Here is a 9,094-nt window from a genome sequence, read left to right as displayed (position 1 = left end):
TTTTATTCACTACATGATATCTGTTTTGCTTGGAGCGTCTTGTATGATATGAGTCTTTGTTTTTTAGTTTGCCACAATCATCCTTGATGTGCACACCTTTTGAGTGGGACACACATTAATTGTGAATTTATTAGAATACTCTATGTGCTTCACTTATATCTTTTGAGCTAGGCAGTTGCTCTAGTGCTTCACTTATATCTTTTTGAGAACAGTGGTGATGTTATTTGAAGAAATAGATGAACTCTCATACTTCACTTTTATTATTTTGAGAGTCTTATAAACAACATGGTAGTTTTCTTGCGTTATGAATTTAGTCCTAATATGATGGGTATTCAAGAGGGATATAATAAGAACTTTCATAAAGAGCATTGAATATATGAGAAGTTTGATTCCTTGCAATTGTTTTGAGATATGAAGATGGTAATATTAGATTCATGCTAGTACTAAATTGTGGAATAGTAAAAATACTTGTGTTAAGGTTTGTGATTCCCTTAGCATGCACGTATGGTCTTCCCGTTATGTGATGAAGTTGGAGCACAATTTATCCTTGATTGTCTTTCTTTGTGTGAAAGTCGGGAGCGCGCGATGGTTAACTCCTACCAACCTCTCCCCTAGGAGCATGCGTAGTAGTAATTTTCTTTGAGGGCTAATAAACTTTTTGCAATAAGTATGTGAGTTTTTTATGACTAATGTTGAGTCCAAGGATTATACGCACTCTCACCCTTCCACTTTTGCTAGCCACTCTAGTACCGAAAAACTTTCGCTGGTGCATTAAACCCACCTTATACCTTTCCTCAAAACAGCCACCATAACTACCTATTATGGAATTTTCATAGCCATTCCGAGATATATTACCATATAACTCCACCGTTCCTTCATAATGAGTTTTTACCTTGAGTTGTAATTTTTGAGTTGTAAGTAAATAAAAGTGTGATGATCATCATTATTAGAGCATTGTCCCATGTGAGGTTTATAAAATAAAAGAGGACAAAGAGCCCCAAAAAAAGAGGCCAAAGATCCCAAAAGGAAAAAAATAAAAAAATAAAAAATAAAAAATGAGAGAAAAGAGAGAAGGGACAATGTTACTATCCTTTTCCACACTTGTGCTTGAAAGTAGCACCATGTTGTTCATGATAGAGAGTCTCCTATGTTGACACTTTCATATATTACTACTAGGAATTTTTCATTATAGAACTTGGCTTGTATATTCCAATGATGGGCTTCCTCAAATGCCCGAGGTCTTCGTGAGCAAGCAAGTTGGATGCACACACACTTAGTTTTCATTTTGAGCTTTCATACACTTATAGCTCTAGTGCATCCGTTAAATGGCAATCCCTACTCACTCACATTGATATCAATTGATGGACATCTCCATATTCCATTAATTTCCTAGTTGATGTGAGACTTTCTCCCTTCTTTTGTCTACTAGCACCTTCTATTCCACTAATAGTGCTATATCCACGGCTCACGCTCATGTATTGCGTGAAGAGTTGAAAAAGCTGAAGCACGTTAAAAAGTATGAACCAATTGCCTGGCTGACATCGGGGTAGTACATGATTTATACTTTGTGTTGAGAAGAGGGAGCATAACCAGACTATATGATTTTGTAGAGATAACTTTCTTTAGCCATGTTATTTTGAAGTTTTATGATTTTACTTTGTAGTATGCTTGAAGTATTATTGTTTTTATGTCAATATTAAACTTTTGTTTTGAATCATATGGATATGAATATTCATGCCAAATTAATAGAGATTACATTGATAAATATGATAGGTAGCATTCCACATCAAAAATTCTGTTTTTTTCCATTTACCTACTCGACGACGAGCAGGAATTAAGCTTGGGGATGCTTGATACGTCTCCAACGTATCTATAATTTTTTATTTTTCCATGCTATTATATATATTATCCATCTTGAATGTTTTGTATGCATTAATATGCTATTTTATATCATTTTTTGGGACTAACCTATTAACCTAGTGCCCAATGCCAGTTGCTGTTTTTTCCTTGTTTTTGTCTTGTACAGAAAATCAATATCAAACAGAATCCAATTGGAACAAATTTTTTTGACATTTTTTCTTGGACAACAAGACACCTAGGAAGCTTCGGGACGAGGCGAGAAGACCTACGAGGAGGCCACAAACCCTAGGGGCGCCCCCTAGGCTTGTGGGCCCCTCGTCGCTCTTCTAACCCTAATTCTTGCTCAGTAAATACCCAAATATTCCCTCTGGATCAGGGGGCACACCAAAAATACTTTTTTGCCGCCGCAAGCCTTTGACCTCATGAGATGCCATCTTGGGGCCTTTTCCGGTACTCCGCCGAAGGGGATTCGATGATGGAGGGCCTCTACATCAACCTTGCCACCCTTCCGATGATGTGTGAGTAGTTTACCACAGACCTACGGGTTCATAGGTAGTATCTAGATGGCTTCTTCTCTCTCTTTGATCTTCAATACAATGTTCTCCTCGATGTTCTTAGAGACCTATTCGATGTAATCTTCTTTTGCAGTGTGTTTGTTGTGATCCAATGAATTGTGGATTTATGATCAGATTATCTATGAATATTATTTGAGTCTTCTCTGAATTATTATATGCATGATTAAGATAGTTTTGTATTTCTCTCCAATCTATCGATTTGGTTTGCCCAACTAGATTGGTTTTTATTGCAATGGGAGAGGTGCTTTGTGATGGGTTCAATCTTGCGGTGTCCTCACCCAGCGAAAGAAGGGGCAGCGATGCACGTATTGTATTGTTGCCATTAAGGATAAAAAGATGGGGTTTGTATCATATTGCTTGAGTTTATCCCTCTACATCATGTCATCTTGCTTCAGGCGTTACTCTGTTCTTATGAACTTAATACTCCAGATGCAGACATGAGCTCGTCGATGTGTGGAGTAATAGTAGTAGATGCAGAATCATTTCGGTCTACTTGTCACGGACGTGATGCCTATATTCATGATCATTGCCTTAGATATCATCATAACTTTGCACTTTTATATCAATTGCTCAGCAGTAATTTGTTCACCCACCGTATGCTTTATTCGAGAGGGAAGCCTCTAGTGAAACCTATAGCCCCCGGGTCTACTTTTATCATATTATTTTCAGATCTATAAAATCAAAAACACAAAAATACCTCACTGAGTTTTATTTACTTTTATTTGTTTTACATCTATTACTATCAGATCTCATCCTTTCTAGTGACCATGAAGGGATTGACAACCCTTTTTCGCGTTGTGTGCAAGTGTTTGTTAGTTTGTGCAGGTGCACCTACTGGGGACTTGCTTGTGCCTCCTACTGGATTGAGACCTTGTTTCTTAACTGAGGGAAATACTTATCTCTACTTTGCTACATCACCCTTTCCTCTTCAAGGGAAAAATCAATGCAAGCTCAAGAAGTAGCAGTGCACAACAGACTCGGGAGCTTGTTTGCAAAGGGGGGAAGACTGAAGTTTAGCCATCCCGATGGTGCAGTCTATTAGTTGTTTAAATCCTTTTTTGTAAGACCAACCAAGCGAAGAACTTGCAAATTGAGGGGGGGTCCAAATGGTTGTCGACATGGTCAAGATGGCTGAGACCCTAAAATTGCCTTGTAAGCCGAGGACACAGAGTACATGCGCCATCAACAAAGAGCTTCAAATTAATTGAATTGCGAACCCCATCGGTGAGGGTGATGTTGGCACGCCTTTCCTAAAGCATAGCAACTTCCTGGATGTGGGGGAGAGAGAGATCTTGTGATGTATATTGATTTCGATAATCCAACCTTTGTTCGTCAACGACTTTCTAACCGAACAAGTCTTCTTGTGCGAGAGCTCAAAAATCTTGGGCGTAACTCCATCGGTGCGAGCTCCTCCAACCACGAAGATTACCAAAACTTGGTTGTGTTTCCGTCCCCAACAGCCACTCCTATGGCATAAGAAAACAAATCACAATCCTGAGAAGTGCACAAGCATCCTAGGCTAGGCCATGTGCACTCCCAAGGACGTAGCTTGGCCTAGTATGCACGACCTCAAGAAATCTGCTTTGGCGCTCCACCATCTTGAGGCCAAGAATACCCAGGCCACCACAACGTTTTGGCTTGCACACCGTCTCCTAGTTTAACTTGCACTTGTCACCCTAGAGCTTGTCGCAACCAGCCCAAAGATATGAATGTTGGATATTGTCAATTTTCTTTTTCACTTCTACCGGCAAGTCAAGTGGCGTCAAATGATAGATAGAAACCGTCGTGAGCACAAACTTGACCAGAGCGATGCGGCCCGGAGTGTCCATGTGCTTTCCACGCCAAGGTGAGCTTGCCCGCAATCCTTCCTTCCCAGGCCGTTTCGTTGAATTTCCGATGACTTACAAGCCGCTGAACCTTTCTTCCAACAATGGAGAAATGCCACGAGTATTCTTGTTTTTCCAATATTCATAAGGTGACGACAACACTTGGATGCTTGCCTATGGCTTCCCTGTAGATTCAAAGGATGACTCTCTTCAAATGGCCAAAGATACAATCATCAAGTGCACAAAATTGTTCAGTAAAACTATGGTGGAGATTTATGGAGAGCAGTATCTACGAGCACCGAATGCCAAGGACACTGCCATCCTTCTAGCGAAGCATGAAGCCAAAGGATGGGCTGGCATGATAGGGAGTGTTAACTGTACACATTGGAAGTGGGAGAATTCCCCTGCAGCTTGGCACGGCAAATTACAGGGCATTGCAAGGATCCAACCATAATTTTGAAAGTTGTTGTCTCCAAAGATCTTTGGATCTTGCATTGCTACTTTGGATTGCCTCGACCTCACAATGACATCACTGTCTTGCAGAGACCTCATCTATTTGCTAGGCTAGATGCATGTACTTCACCTCACAACTTCACGAAGAATTGCCATCACTATGATCAAGGCTAATATCTAGCCAATGGAATGTATCCATTTTGGTCAACATTTGTGAAAGCAACTAAGCCTGAGAGAAGGCAACATAAGCATTTCGCCAATGTGCAATAAGCTAAGATAAAAGACATTGAGAGGGAATTTGGAGTGTTGTAATCAAGGTTTGCAATTGTCCGAGGCCTCCACGTTTGTGAAACTAGTATGTCTTGACAAATATAATGAAAATGTGTGTTATCCTACATAACATGATCATAGAGTATGAGACGGATATGCCAGGCCCCATTGACTATTGTTAGGGAATTTCCCACCTTAATGTTTTGGTGATGATGATAACTCACCTCGTGCTCTAATCGTGTGCCAAGTTCTTTAGGTACACTCTGTTTGGTAAAGGATGATTAGGCATTCCCTCCAGAAGAAAAAGAACGAAGATAGTGTTTTCTACGTGTTTATTTATTTGGTCATAGGAAACCCGTACTATTAATAGGGAGTCCACATCGGAAGGTATTGGGTGGATCTATGCACGTACACTTTCCTTCAGCACCCACCTTATCCTTCGGTTCGTAGAGAGAGAGAGAGAGAGGTCCTCAATTCTGACCAAGGCAGTGGTTTTTACTCCCAATCGGTTGTATTGCTGGGCCGAGCAGTTGTACCGCTTGGCCAGTTCGTCTGGTCCAACTACTGCCCCAGGGGTGATACCATGTGGTTGCTGCTCTCAAGGTGATGCCAGCGGTTGTACCGCTGCCTCCGGGCGGTTGTACCATGATGTCGCTTGAACTACGTCGGTATTTCCCAAAGAGGAAGGGATGATGCAGCATAGCTACGGTAGGTATTTCCCTCAGTGATGAGACCACAGTCATCGAACCAGTAGGAGAACCACGCAACACTATGTAAATGGTACCTGCACACAAATAACAAATACTTGCAACCCGACGTGTAATCCCTCCCAGGTAGTAGATTGGTAAATAGATAGATTGATAGATGCAAATGGAAGAACGGCAAATAAAACACAGCAAGGTATTTTTGTGTTTTTGATAATATAGATCTGAAAATAAAAGTTGCAAATAGAGGAAAAAGCAAGTAGCAATATAGATCTGAAAGTATATGATAGGAAAATAGACCCGGGGCCCGTAGATTTCACTAGTGGCTTCTCTCGAAAAATAGCAACGGTGGGTAGACAAATTACTGTTGGGCAATTGATAGAAAAGCGATAGTTATGACGATATCCAAGACAATGATCATGTATATAGGCATCACGTCCAAGATTAGTAGACCGACTCCTACCTGCATCTACTACTATTACTCCACACATCGACCGCTATCCAGCATGCATCTAGTGTATTAAGTTCATGGAAAAATGGAGTAATGCAATAAGAACGATGTCATGATGTCGACAAGATCTATTCCTGTAGGAATAGACCCCATATTTTTATCCTTAATAGCAACAATACATGTGTGCCTTGCTGCACCTTTTGTCACTGGGAAAGGACACTACAAGATTGAACCCATTACAAAGCACCTTTCCCATTGCAAGATAAATAGATCAAGTTGGCCAAACAAAACCCAAATATTGGAGAAGAAATATGATGCTATAATAATCAAGAATGGATATTAAATCAAGGCAAATCTGATCATAAACTCACAATTCATCGGATCCCAATAAACACACACCGCACAAAGTCATTACATCAAATAGATCTCCAAGAGACCATTGTATTGAGAAACAAAGAGAGAAGAAGCCATCTAGCTACTGCCTACGGACCCAATGAGGATGATGAACCCCTCCGTGATCGTTTTCCCCTCCGGCGGAGTGCCGGCAAAGGGCTCTAGATTGGATCTCGTGGTTCTGGAACTTGCGTCGGCTGGAATAAAATTTCTTCGACTCCCCTAGGGTTTCTGGAATATTGGGGTATTTATAGAGTGATGAGGCGGTGCGGGACCGAGGTGGGCACAACCCACCAGGGCGCGCCCTGGTGGGTTGTGCTCCCCTCGGAGCACCCCAGTTGCTTCTTTGGTCCATCAGGTGTCTTCTAGCCCAGAAAAAATCTCCAAAAAGTTTCTCTGCATTTGAACTCCGTTTGTTATTGATTTTCTGCAACGTAAAAAACAAGCAAAAAACAACAACTGGCACTGGGCACTATGTCAATAGGTTAGTCCCAAAGAATGATATAAAATGATTATAAAACGATTTTAAAACATCCAAGAATGATAATATAACAACATGGAACAATAAAAAATTATAGATACATCGGAGACGTTTCATACCGTCCTTGATATGGCCAAACCTGGAGACGAGCTGCTGGCAGTTGTACCAGCTCGATACCGCCCTTCCACCGGTCTAGTTTCTGTTGTGGGCGGTACCTGGGTGGTGGTGGCCAGTTGTTCCGGTCAACTAGGTTTGAGCGGTACTACTGGTGGTCCGCAGCGGTTGTACCGCTCAGGACTTAGCCACCAGCAGTGCTTGGCCCTGGCGGTTGCACCGGTGCAACCACCGCTGCAACTACCGCTATTGGGGTCATCCCCACTATTTTGAAGAAGTTATTGGGTGGTGGTGGTGCGTTTGTTCCGGTTGTTCTTGATGACCGGTACTACCGGCCACGCCACCGGTTGTACCACTTGGTAGGGTTTCTGCAGGGTACCCGTGTTTTCCGGTTGTACCGGTGCATATGGCGGTTGTACCGCCGCAGTATAAAAACTGTTGTAATGGTTGGACTTGGGGGACACTATATGGGGGGGGGGTCTTCCACCTACCTCTTTACCTCTTGCCTCTCTCTCTCTCTCTCCTCAGTTAATGCCATCAAGCTTTCTTGCCCGATATCTCTTCCTAGCCACTCGAACTTTTTGATTTGGTAGGGATTGAAGGTAGATCTACACTTCCAGCAAAGGAAATTTGATTACCCATACTTTCTTGTGTGGATTTTGTTAGTGTTGAGTGTTTTGGCACCCTAGACAGAAGAGGTCACCTCGAAGCCACAATCCATTCTGGTGAAGCTTCGTGGTGGTGCTGGGAGCCTCCAATTCAGTTGTGGAGATTGCCCCAACCTTGTTTATAATGGTTCGGTCGCCGCCTTCAAGGGAACCAGTAGTGGAATCATAGCATCTTGCATTGTGCGAGGGTGTGAGGAGCACACTGTGGCCCAAGTGGCTTCTTGGGGAGCATTGTGCCTCCACACCGCTCCAACGGAGACGTACTTCCCCTCAAAGGGAAGGAACTTCGGTAACACATCCTCGTCTTCACCGGCTCCACTTGTGGTTACTTCTTACCCTTACTTTGTGCAAGCTCACTTGTGTTCTTATCTCTTGCTTGTTTGTGTTGTTATCGTTGCTAGCATCATATAGGTTGCTCACCTAGTTGCATATCTAGACAACCTATTCGTTGCTAAACCAAATTTGTTAAGAAAAGCTAAAAATTGGTAGTTGCCTATTCACCCCCTCTAGTCAACCATATTGATCCTTTCAATTGGTACAAGAGCGACGTCTCTTTATTAAGGGTTTCACCACCCGAAGAGTATGGTTGACGACGGGGAAAGGGTTGAGGAAGTACTTGAGGCCGTGAAGTTCAATTCGGTCACCCGAGACGACTTATACGAAGCTATGGCTTCACTTAAGACGTGTATGACGGCCAAAGTCAAGTCCATGTTTAAAGAACTCCTTGTGGGGTTGAAACCTTCTACCAGTTCATTGCAAGTGGCTAATCCCACCACGTCGGAGTCCGAGGCCTATTCATCTAAGGAGGCAACTAAAGCTACTCAAACGTCATCCCCTCAAGGTAAGAATGGGACGGGCACAAATGCCGTGGTTGCCCCTCCCCAGGTCTATGGAGGATCGGTACCCTCACCTCATATTAATAACATTGGTCCTCATCCTAAACTTGTAAAGAATGAGTTTGCTAATTAGGTTTTTCATATCAAGTCTCATTTGAATCACAACTCAATTCATCTTATGAGGATCATTGAACAAGGCTACTACCCACATGATCCATACAACCTCACTCCAAGAGAAGATGTGGACATTCAAAATACAATCACTCCGCCTTGTTCATTCTTCAAGCCGCGGTGCCTCCCGAAGACCTTTCCCACTTGCGCCCCTTCACTCATGAAAAATATTGTTGGGAGCATATTGTATCGTTATACAAGGGAATCTCTAGCATTGAACGGTCCAACTTTGAGGTGGTTCTTGATTAGGCCGATGAGTTTGCGATGAATGATGATGAGGAGCCTCGTGACC

The sequence above is a fragment of the Aegilops tauschii genome, chromosome 5 (assembly GCF_002575655.3).
Source record: "Aegilops tauschii subsp. strangulata cultivar AL8/78 chromosome 5, Aet v6.0, whole genome shotgun sequence".
In the NCBI taxonomy this organism is placed as follows: domain Eukaryota; kingdom Viridiplantae; phylum Streptophyta; class Magnoliopsida; order Poales; family Poaceae; genus Aegilops; species Aegilops tauschii.
This window is presented reverse-complemented; position numbering follows the sequence as displayed.